At 44.3% G+C, this 20,397-nt stretch overlaps 1 protein-coding gene across 9 annotated transcripts in view; it reads right to left on the bottom strand.

Annotated features, from left to right (window-relative positions):
- Positions 1–20,397, bottom strand: part of LOC126263179 (uncharacterized) — a 488,493-nt gene that overhangs the window by 108,570 nt on the left and 359,526 nt on the right. For 2 of the 9 annotated variants that reach the window (XR_007546857.1, XR_007546859.1), the window contains exon 1: positions 13,734–14,000. The exons of the other annotated variants lie outside the window; for them this stretch is intronic. The gene's annotated coding sequence lies outside the window, so the exon portion shown is untranslated. Of the gene's footprint in view, positions 1–13,733; positions 14,001–20,397 lie in introns of those variants that run through there. 9 annotated transcript variants of the gene reach the window in all.

Genomic DNA, 20,397 nt, shown 5'->3' with positions numbered 1-20,397 from the left:
CGACACAGTATGGATTGAAGGGTTACTGCTTAAGCTAACTAGAATCATAAAATGCAAGCAGACTTACAAACTACTCAAGAACATACTAACGAACAGGAAAATCAAGGTCTCACTCCATGGCACGAACAGTAAGAGCATGGTTCTGAGTAATGGTCTGCCACAGGGTTCAGCACTAGCACCCGCTCTCTTCAATCTATACATAGCTGACTTGCCAGAAACTAAATCACGCAAATTTGCATATGCAGATGACCTGGCCATCGCATATCAGAGTAAAAACTACAACGATCTCGACGAAACACTGAATGCAGACCTTGAAGTCCTGAACACCTATTGCTCCAAGTGGCACCTACTTCCCAACCCCAACAAAACAACCAGCACTATAATGCACCTCAACAACAGAGAGACACACAGAAAATTACAGATCTTTTCGAATGGCCAAAGCATAAGACATGAGAATAAGCCTAAATATTTGGGAGTGAAACTAGACCGGACCCTAACGTACAGCTCACACCTCGAAGACACAAAGCAAAAACTAAAATCCCGCAATGCTATCCTTTCAAAACTGGCTGGAACAACATGGGGATGTGGAGCGAGCACTTTGAGAACTTCAGCACTAGCCCTTGTCTACAGTGTAGCTGAATACTGTTCACCAGTCTGGAGGAGAAGTGCACACGTATCTAAAGTGGATGTCCAGCTGAGGGAGACAATGCGAATAATCTCGGGAACACTCAGGGCCACCCCCTGTGCATGGCTTCCTGTACTGGCGAACATAGAGCCTCCAGAAATCAGGCGATCACAGCTAGCCCTAAAAACCTACAGGAAAATTATAGACAACCCGGACCTCCCTATCCACCAAGATCTGACACCGACAAACAGGCTTAAATCCAGATCACCCTTTTGGAAAATCGGTGAAGAACTACAAGCCTTTGAGCCGAGAACGGCCTGGAACGAAGTATGGTCGGCAAGTGAATTTAAGAACAAAAATTTAGTACACGATCCGAACAAGAAGATTGATGGCTTCAACCTACCAAGAAGAGTGTGGACAGCTCTAAACCGGGTCAGAACGAGTGTTGGGAGATGTAAACACCTGATGAACAAGTGGGGCCTGGCAGACAGCGCTGTATGTGAGTGCGGAGAAATACAGACAATGGACCATCTACTCGCGTGCAAAGTGTATGGCTATGGTGGTGAACTCATGGACATACATAGACTCAGTGACTCAGCCATAGAGTGGCTCAAAAACATATCTAATATAGTGTAGAATTATATTGTTTTCTTTTTTAGTATATAGTGATAAGAATATTGTAAATTATGCCTCTGTGATGCCGAACGAGTAAATAAATAAATAAGAAAATTGTTAAGGCTTTCGTGGCCACTTGTTGACAAACTGCCTATTGGCTTCTGTCTCGGGTTCTTCGGCCGACGTTCATCTAATGATTTTTCTGACGTTTCGCCAGCACGAGTGGCTGGCATTGTCAAAGCTTCACCCTCCATTGCCGGTGGTGAACTGGAGGCGAGCTCGCGGTCGCAGACTATATGTACCTGGCGCGCCAACGTCCGAGGGCTTCTCCGCGGTCATTTCCGGTGCGGTTCTCCTCTTGCTACCTGCGACGGTCGTTCGCTGCAGTACGGGAAGCCAGGATCCGTTTACCTTAAGGTTTTCCTCTTTCTTGTTGAAACTGTTCGCGTGTTTTTGGATTTCTACAGCTTCTCTGAACAAGCGCGTGTGATAGTGCTTCTCTACAGCCAGAACTTCCGTGTCGGCGAATTTTATTACGTGGTCGGTCTCATTCAGTGCGTGCTCTGCCACGGCCGATTTCTCCACCTGCCCCAACCTGCAATGTCGCTTATGCTCTTTGATCCTGGTGTTAATGGATCGTCCAGTCATTCCGACATAAACTTTTCCGCATGTGCAAGGTATACGGTATATTCCCGACATTGCAAGTGGGTCTCTTTTCTCCTTCGCCGATCTAAGACACTCTTTGATCTTCCTTGTCGGTTTGAAAATCGTCTTTACGCCGTGTTTGCGCAATATACGGCCGATTCTGTCCGTCACTCTGGGAATGTATGGCAGAAAGGCCGTACCCGACATTTCTTTTTCTGGTTCTTTACTTCGCCGAGTGTTTAGCTCTGTTACACTTCTAATGTAATTTGTGGAGTACCCATTGCTCCTCAGAACAGTTTCCAGGTGTTGCATTTCTCGTTTGAGGTGTTGAGGCTCACATATTCGTCCTGCTCTCGTTACGAGCGTACTAATCATGCCTCTTTTCTGGCTCGGGTGGTGGTTTGACAGTTTGTGCAGGTATCGGTCCGTGTGTGTCGGTTTTCGATACACGCTGTGTCCCAGGTTTTCGCCGTCCCTTGTGACCAGCACATCTAGAAATGGCAGTTTCCTGTCCTTTTCTACCTCCATGGTAAATGTTATGTTGGCATGGAGGCTGTTCAAGTGTCTCAGGAATTCACCGAGCTGTTCTTCACCATGGCTCCACACCACGAAAGTATCATCGACGTACCTGTACCACACCTTAGGTTTGCAAGTCGCCGAGTCCAGTGCCTGTGCTTCGAATTGTTCCATGAAGAAGTTGGCCACCACTGGACTGAGAGGACTACCCATGGCGACGCCTTCCAGCTGTTCGTAGAAATCGCCATTCCACGTGAAATAGCTCGTGGTGAGACATGCATGGAAGAGCTTTTTGATGTCTTGCGGGAACATGGAACCGATGTGCTCCAGAGCGTCGCTGAGTGGCACTTTCGTAAATAACGAAACAACATCAAAACTGACCAGGATGTCGTTTGGCGCAAGTTTCAGTTTCTTCAGCTTCTCAATGAAATGTCCTGAGTCCTTAATGTATGTGTCGGTCTTTCCCACGTGTGGCTGGAGCAGAGAGGCCAAGTGTTTCGCCAGTTTATACGTTGGTGAGCCAGGAGCGCTAACGATCGGTCTCAGTGGAACGTTGTTCTTATGGATCTTGGGTAATCCATACAGCCGAGGTGGTAGGGCTTCTGTGTTGCGCAGGTTTCTCTGTATGTCCGCCGGCAGAGAAGACGCCTTGATTAATCGATTCGTATTCCGAGTGATACGCTGCGTCGGATCTGCGCTTAGTTTTCGGTACGTCGTCGGATCTAATAGGTCTCGAATCTTTTGCTCATAATCTTCGGTCTTCATTACGACGGTCGCATTCCCCTTATCGGCAGGCAGTACCAATATACTCTTGTCGGCGTTGAGATTCTTAATGGCTTGTACCTCTTCTTTCTTCAGGTTGCAAGCTGGTGGTTTTGCTCGGCGCAGTATCCTGGCTGTTTCAGTGCGTATTTCCTCTGCCCTTTCACAAGGAAGGGTCCGAATGGCTGCTTCGGTGTTGGCAATGATGTCCTCCATAGGTATAGTTCTCGGGATGATAGCGAAATTCCCTCCTTTTTGAAGGACTGACACTTCCTCTTCGGTCAATTGTCGTTCAGTGAGGTTGACCACTGTGTGTGACATGTCGGGAATCGCCTTGTCGGTCTGCTTCCGGCATCTTTCAAACTTTTTCTTTTGCCGCTCGGTGCAGCGCTCGAGTTCGTTCTGCATGCTCCTGTGAGTGATGCTGTCGATCTTGTCCCAGTCGTCTCGATGCATTCTGCTACTTAGTTGATAGAAAATGTCCAGAAGTTCCTGATCCGTTCTTGCCAAGTCTCTCCGTGTTGTATGTATTCGCTCACGAAGAAAAGCTCGTTCCATTCTGTCGTAGATACGATGTGCTTGGGCAGTGGTGAATAGGCGCTTGCATCTCAAGAACTTCGGTGTAGCACATTCATCTCGGCACCGTGACAGAAAGGCGAGAGAGGACATCAGTCGCGCTTTCTTCTTCCGTCGTTGGTCAAGGCGTCGGTACAATCTGCAAATCTCCTCCCCGTAGAGGCGTAATACAAAATTGTTAAGGCTTTCGTGGCCACTTGTTGACAAACTGCCTATTGGCTTCTGTCTCGGGTTCTTCGGCCGACGTTCATCTAATGATTTTTCTGACGTTTCGCCAGCACGAGTGGCTGGCATTGTCAAAGCTTCACCCTCCATTGCCGGTGGTGAACTGGAGGCGAGCTCGCGGTCGCAGACTATATGTACCTGGCGCGCCAACGTCCGAGGGCTTCTCCGCGGTCATTTCCGGTGCGGTTCTCCTCTTGCTACCTGCGACGGTCGTTCGCTGCAGTACGGGAAGCCAGGATCCGTTTACCTTAAGGTTTTCCTCTTTCTTGTTGAAACTGTTCGCGTGTTTTTGGATTTCTACAGCTTCTCTGAACAAGCGCGTGTGATAGTGCTTCTCTACAGCCAGAACTTCCGTGTCGGCGAATTTTATTACGTGGTCGGTCTCATTCAGTGCGTGCTCTGCCACGGCCGATTTCTCCACCTGCCCCAACCTGCAATGTCGCTTATGCTCTTTGATCCTGGTGTTAATGGATCGTCCAGTCATTCCGACATAAACTTTTCCGCATGTGCAAGGTATACGGTATATTCCCGACATTGCAAGTGGGTCTCTTTTCTCCTTCGCCGATCTAAGACACTCTTTGATCTTCCTTGTCGGTTTGAAAATCGTCTTTACGCCGTGTTTGCGCAATATACGGCCGATTCTGTCCGTCACTCTGGGAATGTATGGCAGAAAGGCCGTACCCGACATTTCTTTTTCTGGTTCTTTACTTCGCCGAGTGTTTAGCTCTGTTACACTTCTAATGTAATTTGTGGAGTACCCATTGCTCCTCAGAACAGTTTCCAGGTGTTGCATTTCTCGTTTGAGGTGTTGAGGCTCACATATTCGTCCTGCTCTCGTTACGAGCGTACTAATCATGCCTCTTTTCTGGCTCGGGTGGTGGTTTGACAGTTTGTGCAGGTATCGGTCCGTGTGTGTCGGTTTTCGATACACGCTGTGTCCCAGGTTTTCGCCGTCCCTTGTGACCAGCACATCTAGAAATGGCAGTTTCCTGTCCTTTTCTACCTCCATGGTAAATGTTATGTTGGCATGGAGGCTGTTCAAGTGTCTCAGGAATTCACCGAGCTGTTCTTCACCATGGCGTCTTCTCTGCCGGCGGACATACAGAGAAACCTGCGCAACACAGAAGCCCTACCACCTCGGCTGTATGGATTACCCAAGATCCATAAGAACAACGTTCCACTGAGACCGATCGTTAGCGCTCCTGGCTCACCAACGTATAAACTGGCGAAACACTTGGCCTCTCTGCTCCAGCCACACGTGGGAAAGACCGACACATACATTAAGGACTCAGGACATTTCATTGAGAAGCTGAAGAAACTGAAACTTGCGCCAAACGACATCCTGGTCAGTTTTGATGTTGTTTCGTTATTTACGAAAGTGCCACTCAGCGACGCTCTGGAGCACATCGGTTCCATGTTCCCGCAAGACATCAAAAAGCTCTTCCATGCATGTCTCACCACGAGCTATTTCACGTGGAATGGCGATTTCTACGAACAGCTGGAAGGCGTCGCCATGGGTAGTCCTCTCAGTCCAGTGGTGGCCAACTTCTTCATGGAACAATTCGAAGCACAGGCACTGGACTCGGCGACTTGCAAACCTAAGGTGTGGTACAGGTACGTCGATGATACTTTCGTGGTGTGGAGCCATGGTGAAGAACAGCTCGGTGAATTCCTGAGACACTTGAACAGCCTCCATGCCAACATAACATTTACCATGGAGGTAGAAAAGGACAGGAAACTGCCATTTCTAGATGTGCTGGTCACAAGGGACGGCGAAAACCTGGGACACAGCGTGTATCGAAAACCGACACACACGGACCGATACCTGCACAAACTGTCAAACCACCACCCGAGCCAGAAAAGAGGCATGATTAGTACGCTCGTAACGAGAGCAGGACGAATATGTGAGCCTCAACACCTCAAACGAGAAATGCAACACCTGGAAACTGTTCTGAGGAGCAATGGGTACTCCACAAATTACATTAGAAGTGTAACAGAGCTAAACACTCGGCGAAGTAAAGAACCAGAAAAAGAAATGTCGGGTACGGCCTTTCTGCCATACATTCCCAGAGTGACGGACAGAATCGGCCGTATATTGCGCAAACACGGCGTAAAGACGATTTTCAAACCGACAAGGAAGATCAAAGAGTGTCTTAGATCGGCGAAGGAGAAAAGAGACCCACTTGCAATGTCGGGAATATACCGTATACCTTGCACATGCGGAAAAGTTTATGTCGGAATGACTGGACGATCCATTAACACCAGGATCAAAGAGCATAAGCGACATTGCAGGTTGGGGCAGGTGGAGAAATCGGCCGTGGCAGAGCACGCACTGAATGAGACCGACCACGTAATAAAATTCGCCGACACGGAAGTTCTGGCTGTAGAGAAGCACTATCACACGCGCTTGTTCAGAGAAGCTGTAGAAATCCAAAAACACGCGAACAGTTTCAACAAGAAAGAGGAAAACCTTAAGGTAAACGGATCCTGGCTTCCCGTACTGCAGCGAACGACCGTCGCAGGTAGCAAGAGGAGAACCGCACCGGAAATGACCGCGGAGAAGCCCTCGGACGTTGGCGCGCCAGGTACATATAGTCTGCGACCGCGAGCTCGCCTCCAGTTCACCACCGGCAATGGAGGGTGAAGCTTTGACAATGCCAGCCACTCGTGCTGGCGAAACGTCAGAAAAATCATTAGATGAACGTCGGCCGAAGAACCCGAGACAGAAGCCAATAGGCAGTTTGTAAATAAATAAGACTGGGATCAACAAAGAGTTGGGAAAAAATTCGTGTGTCCTGTTCCAAGCAACCACCCTACAATTCCAGCGAAAAGCGGTACACTATACTTTCTAATTTGACTTATTCAATATAATTTTAAAGTAAAAAATTTTTATGCCTAGACCAAAATTCTCAGTGTACAAAATATTAAAGCACGATGACTACTTGCGGATGTTTACTACAAACATCATCAGATCGCTCAAATAGTAAAAAGAAAAATGGCGAACATGCATTGAAAAACATTATCATTAACTAAAATGCATTCGTGTTGTGCCCAACGAGACAATGCCAGTATGTAGTTCAAAATTTCGTCATGAGCAAGCCAAACTGTAAATCATAATCTCGCAAGATGACGGTAATAAAGAAGGAAAATTGCCAGATTCGTTAGCAAAACTTGCACCACATACCGGTTACTTTTGAAGTGTCCTGCCAGTCAGGTTACACTTGTTGACATTTTACTTTTAGTCATCACTTGGGCACATTTTATAAAGATGACTAATTTATGATGGATCGCTTTTTAGTAAACCAGGCTATGGAACAGATGACACTTCCTGTAATGTTGCTTATACTGTTCTCAGCACAATGCCTGATGTACAATTGAAAATCACGGGCATGTGGTACGACTTTTCCTCATGCAACTGACAGTTTTCCTTCCTTATCACTGTCACCTTGCGAGATTATGGTTTACAACCTGGGCGATCATGCTGAAGAGTTTACCTACACACTGTCATAATCTTTTTTGTCGACAATACGAATGCATTTCACAGGATAACTTTAATTAATGATGCATGTTCACTGTTTTCTTTACGATTTGAACGAACTGAAGACGGTTGTAAAAAACAAATGAAAGAAGTCATCGTGCTGTAGTTGTATACAAGGAACTGCTGTTTAGGCATAAAAAGTTTTTTCATTTAAACATGAGTTAATTTCAGGCTAGCAACGTGTTTTTGATCTTGGACATACTGCAAATGAAAATCTGTTTCAAATTCTTTTTCTTCTTCTTCCACACTTAACAAACGCCAATTCACACGTCACATTCACAGTCGGTCCTATCTTTTGCTAACTCTTCCAGGATCTCTTCTTCCATTTCGCGTACAAAGACTTATCTGTTTTTGCAATCTATCTTCAGTCATTCTGTTAACACACACATAAAAAAAAATTTTGCATCACCTGGTTCCCAGAACTCCTTAAGATAGACGTTGACTGAGGAGAGTCAGAGATGTCACTAAATCCGCCCAAAGATGTAAACAACCATGCATGACCAGCGCCTATTAGACGGAGGGGGTCCGAAAGCCGATCAGTCATTCCACCTGGAAGGAGGTACACGGCTCGTGCTGTCAGTAGTTCAACCATTCCTAGACCGTCAATATCGCGGTTCGATAGCGTCCGCATTGTTACTTTGTGTCAGGAAGGGCTCTCTACAAAGGAAGTGTCTAGATGTCTCGGAGTGAACCATCATTCATGAAACTGGCGAGATTGGATTGAGCCGGCCGCTGTGGCCGAACGTTTCTAGGCGCTTCAGTCTGGAACCGCTACGGTCGCAGGTTCGAATCCTGCCTCGGGCATGGATGTGTGTGATGTCCTTAGGTTAGTAAGGTTAAAGTAGTTTTAAGTTCTAGGGGACTGATGACCTCAGATGTTAAGTCCCATAGTGCTTAGAGCCATTTGAACCATTTTTGAGATACAGAGAAACAGGAACTGTCGACAACATGCCTCGCTCAGGCCACCCAAGAGTTACTACTGCAGTGGATGACCGCCACCTACGGATTATGGATCGGAGGAACTCTGACGCCACCATGTTGAACAATGCTTTTCCTGCAGCCACAGGACGTCGTGTTACGACTCAAACTGTGCGCAATAGGCTGCATGATGCGCAATTTCACTCCCGACGTCCATGGCGACGTCCATCTTTGCAACCACGACACCATGCAGCGCGGTACAGATGGGCCCAACAACATGCCAAATGGACCGCTCAGGATTGGTATCACGTTCTCATCACCGATGAGTGTCACATATGCCTTCAACCAGACAATCGTCGTAGACATATTTGGAGGCATCCCGGTCAGGCTGAACGCCTTGGACACACTGTGCAGCGACTGCAGCAAGGCGGAGGTCCCGTGCTGTTCTGGGGTGGCATTATGTGGGACCGTCGTACGCCGCTGGTGGTCATGGCAGGCGCCGTAACGGCTGTACGTTACGTGATTGCTATCCTCCGACCAATCAACCATATCGGCAGCATATTGGCGAGGCATTCGTCTTCATGGACGACAATTCACGCCCCCATCGTGAACATCTTGTGAATGACTTTCTTCAGGATAACGACATCGCTCGACTAGAGTGGCCAGCATGTTGTCCAGACATGAATCCTATCGAACATGCCTGGAATAGATTGCAAAGGGCTGTTTATGGACGACGTGACCCACCAACCACTATGAGGGATCCACGACGAATCGCCGCTGAGGAGCGGGATGACCGTTGTTTTGATGAATTTGTCGATAGTATGCCACGACGAATACAGGCATGCATCAGTGCAAGAGGACGTGCTACTGGGTATTGGAGATACCGGTGTCGCAGCAATCTGGACCACCACCGCTGAAGGTCTCGCTGTACGGTGGGACAACATGCAATGTGTACTTTTCATGAGCAATAAAAAGGGCAGAAATGGTTGTTTATGCTGATCTCTATTCCAATTTTCTGTACAGGTTCCGGAACTCTCGGAAACGAGGTGATGCAAAACTTTTTTTTATGTGGGTATATTCTATCCATTTTCTTCTGTAATCGCCCACTCTTTCCCCAACGTTAAAAACATTAAGTTTCGTTCTCATGTCTTCGTTCGTTTTCTGTCTAACCTTGAGCGTCATTTCACCTTTCTGAAATGTCTCGTTACCTTCTGTGGAGACACACAAGTCTCAATCTCACACAATAAATCTGGTGTTTCCACTACATTATAAATTTTGATTCTTAACTCCTTTTTGCCTTGTTATTCAACGGTCTGTTTATAATATTATATGCGTCCTAAAAACTTTGAATTTTAGTTTCTACATATATCTTGATCTTTATTGTAACTGTTCCCAATAGCATAAATACGATATTTATTCTATGAGTTTTCTGTTGATAACTTATCTTTGAACGGAGTAGGTATTTTCTTCGAAATGCCATTACTCTAGTTTTAGGTATCGAAGATTTCGAGTTATATTTTTTGACAGTTTGTTCAGAGTCGATACACAGATCTTTGAAGAACATCATCTCTTTTTTGTATGACAGTAAGATTATCCACAAAGAGTAAAACATTAGTTGGTTTCATGATGTTTTAATTTCATCCCTGAGCTCGTTTCTGATTTCCATTGTTTAACTATCATGTGCGTTGCATAGCATCATGGCAAACCGACTAGGAAAATAGTTTTAGAGGTGCTCAGTGTACTTAAATGAGATCTGGCGCATGGAAAAATTGCATGTGAGTCATGCTGTCATTTTGCTTATATTAAAATATTGCTTTTAAGCCCATTTATCGCTCTAATAAGGACGGAAGACCACAAGTAACTTTGGGTACAGTAAGACAGAAATTTCTTTCTTGTAAATAAGTATTTTTCTTTCCAGCATAAGGTGAGTTATTAAAGCAATAAACATTAAACATTTGCGTAACGTTTAAGATACAGAAGTGCTGATGAACTGAAAGAAACTCTGCTAATAGAGTCTTAGAACACAGTAGAAGATTGATCGCCATACAGTTGTATCCTGTGCGTGTATTACATGAAATTATGTTGAATAAAGAAAATATTTAGCTGGGAATTAGGTGCAGCATTTTATTTGATTCAGGTAACAGCCACATCGGTGGATAAATTTCTAAGATGAGAGTCGCTTGTTATTCTCACGAACAAGTGACATTACGAATGTTATTTCTAAACGTAGGGGTGAGCAATCTTACAGAAGAGAAGTTGGGAACACTTCAATGTATCGTATCATTAACGTGAATGTTATTATACAGCGATCATTATATTAGATGGACAATGAGGTGAAGGAATTTGGCCAAAGCCCAGTTTATGAAAAGTGGACAATATTTTATCTATTGACACCATCGTTTGAGTTGAAACACTTGTCACACATTTGGTTCTCGTCCTGTCATCTAGTTTTAGTTGTGTGTGGTCTCCTTAAGTGAACTAAAGCCAATGCAGGATGATTCATTCGCAGACGAGACCGTCAGTTTTCTACCCTATCTTTGTCTTATAATCAGTTTATATTATCGTCTTTGATAGGGCTGTAAGCCATAACCGTCCATCTATTTGATTCGAAATTTAAGGGAACTGTTGCACGCAGAACGATCTTCATGCGTCGTAAACGTTCGGATGAGATCTAAATACTTCTAATATATACATCGTCTAAAAACAAAGAAGCGAAAAATAATGGTTTGCTTTGTTAGTGCCAATGAGCTTAACTTTTTCGACAGATATCGTTAGCAAAAGAAGGAAAAGAGGTAATGACGACCACAGAATTGGAATTAAGGTACAAGGGATGAAGACGTCTGTCGAAATCAAGCAATTAGCATAGCGGCTAACAAAATACGGGCATATTCGGGGGTGGGGGGTGGGGAGTGTGGGGGTGTGGGGGGGGAGGGTAGTGGACGTGAGCAGGAGTGCGGGTGGGATCAGATACCCACCAGGCTTTACAGATTTAAACTTTCAGTGGTTATTTTGAATCACTTCAGGCGAGTATAGTGTGGTTTTTTTAAACCAACTCACAGCCAAGTTCCTTCCGGCCTTTGCGCTGTTTTTAGCAATTGCAACGTACCGAAACGTTAAACTCTAACTTCCCTTCTTTTACTTATAGCCGACAGTACGGACTTTGCGGAACAGAAATTCAGTTTAGGACAAATAAAGCATAGGCAAAAATGATGAATGGAAGAAACAAAATGATATGCTAAAACATAGAAACTGGAAAAAGTGTGTAATGGAAAAAGTGAAACAATTCTATTTTCTAGAAGGGAAGATTACGCAATATTAGTCTCAGCAAAGAAGAGACTAAGCAGAGGCTGAAGCATGTCAAAATTACCTCTCCGACGAAGGAATTCTGTAGGTAGAAATTGTTGGATAAAGGGCCAAATGTCTGTTGAGTATTTATATTAAGGAGGAATGTTCATCTTGATGAAACAAGACAGTAAAACTCGGAAACATTTTACGTGTGGTATTACAGAAAAATATTAAAAACTAAGTGGAAAACCAAGTAATAATTGAATAAATATTACACAAAATAGGCAACATAAAGTTAGAAGTTACTTCAGTCGTACTCGTGAGAAGTGTAATGCGACCCTTGCCATTAATGTTGATATTAATCTCCTGGCAACCAATATCAAAAGTAAGCTTACTTTTGATATTGTTTACAGATGATGAAGTTATCTATAATGAAGTTTTATCAGGAAAAAGGTACGTAGGAGTATATATTCAGTCAGATGCTGGTAAGATCCTTATGATTCAAGTACTGACAACTTACTTTAATTAATCAAAAAAAATGGCTCTGAACGTCATGGGACTTAACTTCTGAGGTCATCAGTCCCCTAGAATTTACAACTACTTAAACCTAACTAACCTAAGGACATCACACACATCCTTGCCCGAGGTAAGATTCGAATCTGCGACCGTAGCGGTCGCGCGGATCCAGACTGTAGCGCCTAGAACCGCTCGGCCACTCCGGCCGGCTTAATTAATCAGAAATGAAAACTCGTGCTCTTCACAAAACGCGAAAACGTGATTATTGTACAAGTACGACACAACTGAGAAGTTGAAGCACTCATTTGTCAGCTTGTACGAATCTGTGAGGATATAAAATGTCGTGTGGCTAGGGCCTCCCGTGGGGTAGACCGTTCGCCGGGTGCATGTCTTTCAATTTGACGCCACTTCGGTGCCTTGCGCGTCGGTGGGGATGAAATGGTGATGATTAGGACAACACAACACCCAGTCCCTGAGCGGAGAAATTGGTGGGATATCCTTTCAAATTTGTGTTACACACCAAACTATCGTCTAAGTATGCATTGTGAAAATGTAGTGGGGTGGCCACATTGTAAACTGAAAAACGTCGTTTCTTTTTTTCCCACCCCCCGCCCTCACAATTTACGGAGATGCGGTTCGACTTGCGCTCCATAGGCCTACCTCTCAACTGCAGCGTATTTAATCAGTGAGATAAAAAAAGAATCACCAGTATAGACGTCATATGCACAAGAGAACTGGCAGTGAGAACAATGTCCATTTATAGTTGCAACCAAAAGGTTCTTAGTCGAGAAGTGGGTTGGCTAATATGGAACTGCACAGTACAGAACGTCGCGACTGCATATCCTGATGACGAAGACGTGAATTAACGCAAGATAGCTGCAGAACAGTGGTGTACAATGCGTGGTTCTAGCATTCTAAAAGGTGCTTCTTCTTTTATTTTCAAGACTGCTGATAATATGAAGGAAGTTAAATGATGAAGCCTTAAACGACTGCCCTGAAGCATAGTCTGAATGTGTGCACGTGTGCGATCCACCAAAAGGTCACAGCCACAGTGGAAGATACAAAACCATTAATAGAGATGATTCGAAAATTGAACAGCGAATAGAATGAACCGTAATAATGATTATCACAGCAAATTTTAGGGAATGAAGTTTATCATATACATTGCTCTTCATCTATTAGTTCTTCTCGCTAGTAAGGAGACTCAAGGAGCCGAGGTCACTATGACGAAATAAACTGTCTTTTCCAAAAACCGAGTTGACTGTCATATTGGACACGAGGAACGGAGCTGAACATGTTTTAAGTTCCGTTGTATTAGTGTATGTTTAGATACCGGAAAAAGATAAGGACGAAATATGGTGGTGACGCTCATGTTTAAGCCACTCCAGATTTAAACTGTAAAATAGAATATATTTTTCAACTGACAGACAACAGGAAGGCGTTCCACTAAGCTTTAATTTGTCGGCAGTTTCCGTAAAATTAAACAGTTAACGACGATTGCATAGCACTCACCGGATATTAGACAAGTACTTCTTACGTAACCGCTGGGACCATGACGCTTATCTCACACAGGAAATCGAAATCATGTTGCGTAATATTGTCTGAGATCTTCCTTACACTGAATCACTTCGATCAAACGTGTTTTAACATAATGCAGAATGTATCCTTTCTGTATGCAGATCCCCGAACAGGTAGTTATGACGGCCTTGTAAATCGGCACTGACTGTTTTCGTGAACCAAAGAAGACGATGCACTGACTGCAACCACATCGCGCATCTGTCTTTTAACAGACGTAGTGAAAGACTGAAGGAAGCTGTGGGGGCGAATGTGCTGCATGGTCCTTGGAAACTCGCCCCGAAAACTTGACAGGTTCTACAAGAACAGGCAAGCTGTCCAGACTGGGATCTCAAAGAGGACATCCCTTTTTTTAAAAAAAACGAGTATTACAGAGCAGCCTGCCAAATTTCAAATAATGTCACGGAACTGGTGTTACCACACGGGGAGCGATCAGACAGGCAAGCAATCTTGCAAACGAGAACACCAAGTACCGCGCCGTAATTCTGTCTTTCTGCCAGCGACCAATTAACCGCAATCAGTTTTGCGCAGTAAATGTTTAAAAAATGTAATTCTCAAAATACTGGGTCGGTTACAGATACATACGTTATACCACAAAGTTGATAGAAGACTCATCCATTACGACAATGCTGCAACTGGATTAACTCTCTACGATCATAAAATGTTCAGAGTAAAGAGTGCGTAATCTCCCCCCTCCTTCCATCTTCCATCTATTGTCTACATTAGACAATGATCATTTCAATTAATTAAAAAGCAAAGTATTTTATGAAGATTTGAGAGGGGGCGAAGATTATTGTAAACTTTCAAGTTTGCTTACCTTGTAATGTTGAGATGGCCACAGTTCTTCTTGTCTAGGGGTCTGATTCTTGAAGCTGAAAATCTAACATCAGGTCCTCACTGTTGGTTTGAACTAAATAAATTGGGAGATTGTTCTTGCAGAATTTTTTTTACGTAAATGTATTTTCCACTGATTTTCTCACATTTTCGTATATCATACAGTATTTTGATTTTTTTACATTAACAAAGCCGAAATTACCTATTATACAATAATAAGTCCTGTCACATCAGAGGCAAGCTGACGACTCCCACACTCTGCGGAAATAATATCCCAAAGGGTTACAATTTTTGTTAACAAATGAATTCCTACAAGTTTTCATTACATTATTGATTTGTATTATTATTTCATAAATGAATCCAGAAATAAACATAGTAAACAGTACTGGATAGCGTAATTAATAATAGAAATTTTAAGTGTGCGAATAATTCGAAATTTCAAATGTTTCTAAAAAAAATTAACTGTACATTCAGAACTAGTACTTACCGATTGTAACATCGAAACTAAAAAATTTTATAAAGTAATTTCTTTTCATAAATTTTAGCTTGAAATACAACATACTGTGTACAAAATTATAAAAAAGTTTTGAGAAAAGCAACTGAAATAATACTGACCTGTCCGAAATTCCAAAAATGATACTGGTATCGACAACTACTTTTGAGGGAAAGTAATGCTAGAGCAGGATGTCACGTTACAAGTCTAATACAAAGAGATGTAGCTGGTATCATTAATTTTAACTAAGAGCTCATGAAAAATTGCAAATACACGAAAATAAGAAACCTACAGAGTAGTCCGCTTTTCTGAGCACGGTGCTGATCATATTTAATTAGTTAAAACTGTATGCCGTATTGAGAGTTGGACCAAGTTACCTGTCGTTTGCTGGCACTGCACAGCCAGTGGCGACATCCGAAGATACTCAAGGAAAGACAAGGCTAATTTCTATGTTGTAGTCGCGGTCTAGTACACAGTTTTAGCATGTCACGCAGTATCAGTAAATATCAGAACCTTTCTTTTTCTTCTTCGCAAATATCGTCACGCTCCACATCTTTTACTCATACCTACTGTGCTGGGAGACAGTTTCATAAACCTCTACCTCATTTTTATGTTAATGTTGACATTTTTGCTACCATCCTTTATCGTTGCCGCAGTCTCCTGCTTATGTCTCTCTTGTTTCGGTCAATATGAATAATGACTTGTGTTTTAGTTAGCAGGATTCTCATATATCTGTACTTGTGTCTTCCGAGTTTTGATGTTTAACAAGTCGCTGTTTTTCCTCCTATAACTCTTCATCACATCGTACAATGCTTTGTTGATTCTTGAACCAAATTAAGAACTAAATTAGTCTTCTACTGAATAATTCCACTCAGTGTGTCCACAAATAAGTAAAATACCTTGCGGGTGAAACAAGGCAGCCGGCCGCTGGTGGCCGAGCGGTTCTGGCGCTACAGTCTGGAACCGCGCGACCGCTACGGTCGCAGGTTCGAATCCTGCCTCGGGCATGGGTGTGTGTGTTGTCCTTAGGTTAGGTTAGGTTTAAGTAGTTCTAAGTTCTAGGGGACTTATGACCTCAGCAGTTGAGTCCCATAGTGCTCAGAGCCATTTGAGCCATTTTGAAACAAGGCACCGGTAACTCACTACAGTGAATTCCTTACGACCGTCATGATTAAACTTGAAATGAACATGTTGTAGGTTTCGCCAATATAAATTCAGCAAAAAAAAAAAAACCTGAAAAATAGTTAAAAGTTTAAAAAAAATAATGTGGCTCATCTACACCCGCGCTGGGTGTTTTCGACCGAGTGAGGTGACGTAGTTGTCAGTACACTGAATTCGCATTCGGGAGGACGACGGTTCAAACCCCCGTCCGGCCATCCTGACAGGTTTTCCGTGATTTCCCCAAATCGCTCCAGGCAAATGCCGGGATGGCTCCTTTGAAAGAGCACGTCCTATTTCCCTCCCCATCCATCAGCCGATCCGAGCTTGTCCTCCGTCTTTAATGACCTCGATGTCCACGGGACGTTAAAATGAATCTTCCTTTTTACTGGCTGTTGTCCACGGTGTGTTTTCTTATTTTTCATTCTTTTTTAAGTGGACGTTTAGCAGTAACTTCTACCAGTCACAACTGTTTTTAATTATCAGTTACTGTAAAATCTACTTCTTACTTGACGTATGCACTGGACGCGGGAACTTACGGCTCGAGCAGACTCAACATGTGCTGCAGTGTCACTGACATTAATGGGTGAGTACCTCGATTCGCGAAATACCATGGGCGGACACCAGAGTCCATTGTCGTGGAAAACAACGATTGGTAACACATGGTACCATCGACTGTAGCGTCTTGGAAATGGGCATGGTAGCCCGAACCCAGTTATGGCACTAAAATAAAACATTTAAAAATTACTTTCGGCTGGCTAGTTGCGGCATACACGAACTTCTAGAAGTATTTTTCACAAGGTTGTGGCAGCCGCACGTCCGGTTCTCTTAAAGAAGTTTTCAGTTACACAAATATTTTGATCAACAGCAGGTCGTCTGCACCTATACTGGACAAGAATATCTGAATATTTAATGCCACGTTGCAAGTTGTTTCGCTAACAAAAACATGCTAAAGTGCTTGCGTTTAGTTAGATAAAATGTGAAATAGTTGTATTAACTTACATAAGTTCCAGTAGATGGCGATTTGTTTTGTTGTGGTCCATGTAGTTTTTCAAGTCGATGTTGTAAATAGCACAATTATTGCAAATAAATGACTGTGGCACACTTCATAATATTCTTAATGCCACATGTGCTGTACATTTGACGTATTTGTTTACAACCGAAATATCATTAAGCAAACATACAGAGATTCATTCATTTTCTATTGACCACGGAGTTCATAAGATCCAACATGGGTAGAAGTGTCGAGGCTGTTTCCGCTAAACCGCGTAACGACTTCCTGATGACTCCGTAATTAGGACTGATAGCAACTTCCTTCTGGCATCCGATTGCAAAAGACAATTTGCGCACTTAGAATAAAGACGTGTAATATGTAAAAGAATAATGACAGTCATCAGTGAGTGCCTCATGGAGAAAAGACTGATTTGAAAAAGAAAAGGCCATGCAATTTAATAAAGTAGAGGGGCCTGAGGACAATGCGTGTAACCTTAGACATAAGTCGCACGTCATCTGCTGGTGGAAAATGAAATACCAATACCCAGAAGGAGTTTGAGCGAGATAAACTACACTACTGGCCATTAAAATTTGCTACACCAAGAAGGAATGCAGATGATAAACGGGTATTCATTGGACAAATATATTATACTAGAACTGACATGTGATTACACATTCACGCAATTTGGGTGCATAGATCCTGAGAAATCAGTACCCAGAACAACCACCTCTGGCCGTAGTAACGGCCTTGATACGCCTGGGCATTGAGTCAAACAGAGCTTGGATGGCGTGTACAGGTACAGTCCATACAGCTTCAACACGATACCACAGTTCATCAAGAGTAGTGACTGGTGTATTGTGATATTACAGTTGCTCGGCCACCATTGACCAGACGTTTTCAATTGGTGAGAGATCTGGAGAATGTGCTGGCCACGGCAGCAGTCGAATCTTTTCTGTATCCAGAAAGACCCGTACAGGCCCTGCAACATGCGGTCGTGCATTATCCTGCTGAAATGTAGGGTTTCGCATGGATCGAATGAAGGGTAGAGCCACGGGTCGTAACACATCTGAAATGTAAAGTCCACTGTTCAAAGTGCCGTCAGTGCGAACAAGAGGTGACCGAGACGTGTAACCAATGGCACCCCATACCATCACGCCGGGTGATACGCCAGTATGGCGATGACGAATACATGCTTCCAATGTGCGTTCACCGCCGTGTCGCCAAACACGGATGCGACCATCATGATGCTGTAAACAGAACCTGGATTGATCCGAAAAAATGACGTTTTGCCATTCGTGCACCCAGGTTCGTCGTTGAGTACACCATCGCTGGCACTCCTGTCTGTGATGCAGCGTCAAGGGTAACCGCAGCCATGGTCTCCGAGCTGATAGTCCATGCTGCTTCAAACGTCGTCGAACTGTTCGTGCATATGGTTGTTGTCTTGCAAACGTGCCCATCTGTTGACTCAGGGATCGAGACGTGGCTGCACGATCCGCTACAGCCCTGCGGATAAGATGCCTGTCATCTCGACTGCTAGTGATACGAGGCCGTTGCTATCCGGCACGGCGTTCCGTATTACCCTCCTGAACCCACCGAATCGATATTCTGCTAACAATCATTGGATCCCGACCAACGCGAGCAGCAATGTCGCGATACGATAAATCGCACCGCGATAGGCTACAATCAGACCTTTATCAAAGTCGGAAACGTGATGGTATACATTTCTCCTCCTTACAGAAGGCATCACAACAACGTTTCAGCAGGCACCACCGGTCAACTGGTGTTTGTGTATGAGAAATCGGTTGGAAACATTCCTCATGTCAGCACGTTGCAGCCGGCCGGGGTAGCTGAGCGGTTTAAGCACTACAGTCTGGAACCACGCGACCGTACGGTCGCAGGTTCGAATCCTGCCTCGGGCATGGATGTGTGTGATGTCCTTAGTTTAGTTAGGTTTTAGTAGTTCTAAGTTCTAGGGGACTGATGACCTCAGAAGTTAAGTCCCATAGTGCTCAGAGACAACCAGCACGTTGTAGGTGTCGCCACTGGCGCCAACCTTGTGCGAATGCTCTGAAAAGCCAATCATTTGCATATCACAGCATCTTCTTCCTGTCGGTTAAATTTCGCGTCTGCAGCACGTCATCTTCATGGTGTAGCAATTTTAGTGGCCAGTAGTGTATATTAGAAAGATGACGCCGATTCAGCTTTCGCATTTTTCAATCAATAGTGGCGCCAGTAACGCCACCCTGATGTGGCATAGACGGCTTGCTATTGAAAGCCTTCCGATAGAAACGTCTTCCATGTTAAGTGTCAATACGGAAGCTGCGAGTCACTCGCATGGTTCAGAGACCATACACTGAACAGCCAGAATATTTTGACCACTACAAACGTGACGTTGGCGGCGCTGCGGGTATGTGACGCGGTAGCGAGTAAGTAAGCGGGTATGTGACGCGGTAGCGAGTAAGTAAGCGGAGCAGACACGGACGGGGGATCATCCTAGTGAAGATACGGGCTGCAAATGGGGAATCCATTGAGGTAACCGACTCTCACAAAGGGCAGATTATTATTATGCTGAACCTGCGAACGAGTATCTCGAAAACGGCGATACTGATCGAATGTTCACGTGCTACCTCCGTGAGCATCCGCGGAAAGAGGTAGAAGGACAGTGAAACTACAGCTATGCACTAAATGATTGAACGTCCGCGACTCTTCACAGAACGTGGAGTTCGGAAGCTCGTTTGCTCTGTAAGGTAGGGTAAATGGTGATTTGTGGCAACTCTGCCGAAAGACAACAATGCTGGTGCACGAAAAAGTGTTTCTGAGAGCGTCGGGTCGTAGTACATTCTTGAACTTGGAACTCCGCAGCAGACCATCCCTACGTGTTCGCATGTCGACCCGACGACATCGTCAGTTACCACTGCAGTGGCCACGAGATTTTTGGGATTCCACCGTCGATCAATTAAAACGTTTCGGCTCTTTGGGAGAATCACGTTTTTGCTACACCAGGTCGGTAGAAGTCTCCACAAACGCCGTCATCGAGGTGAACGGCAGCTCGAAACGTGCAACGTGCCACGGAATCAGGCTTGTGGGAGCAGTATTATGCTATGGGAAACATTGTCCTACCT

This window comes from Schistocerca nitens, chromosome 6, assembly GCF_023898315.1.
Source record: "Schistocerca nitens isolate TAMUIC-IGC-003100 chromosome 6, iqSchNite1.1, whole genome shotgun sequence".
Lineage (NCBI taxonomy): Eukaryota > Metazoa > Arthropoda > Insecta > Orthoptera > Acrididae > Schistocerca > Schistocerca nitens.
Note: the sequence above shows the minus strand (reverse complement) of the source record. Positions and strands in the feature narration are given on the sequence as shown.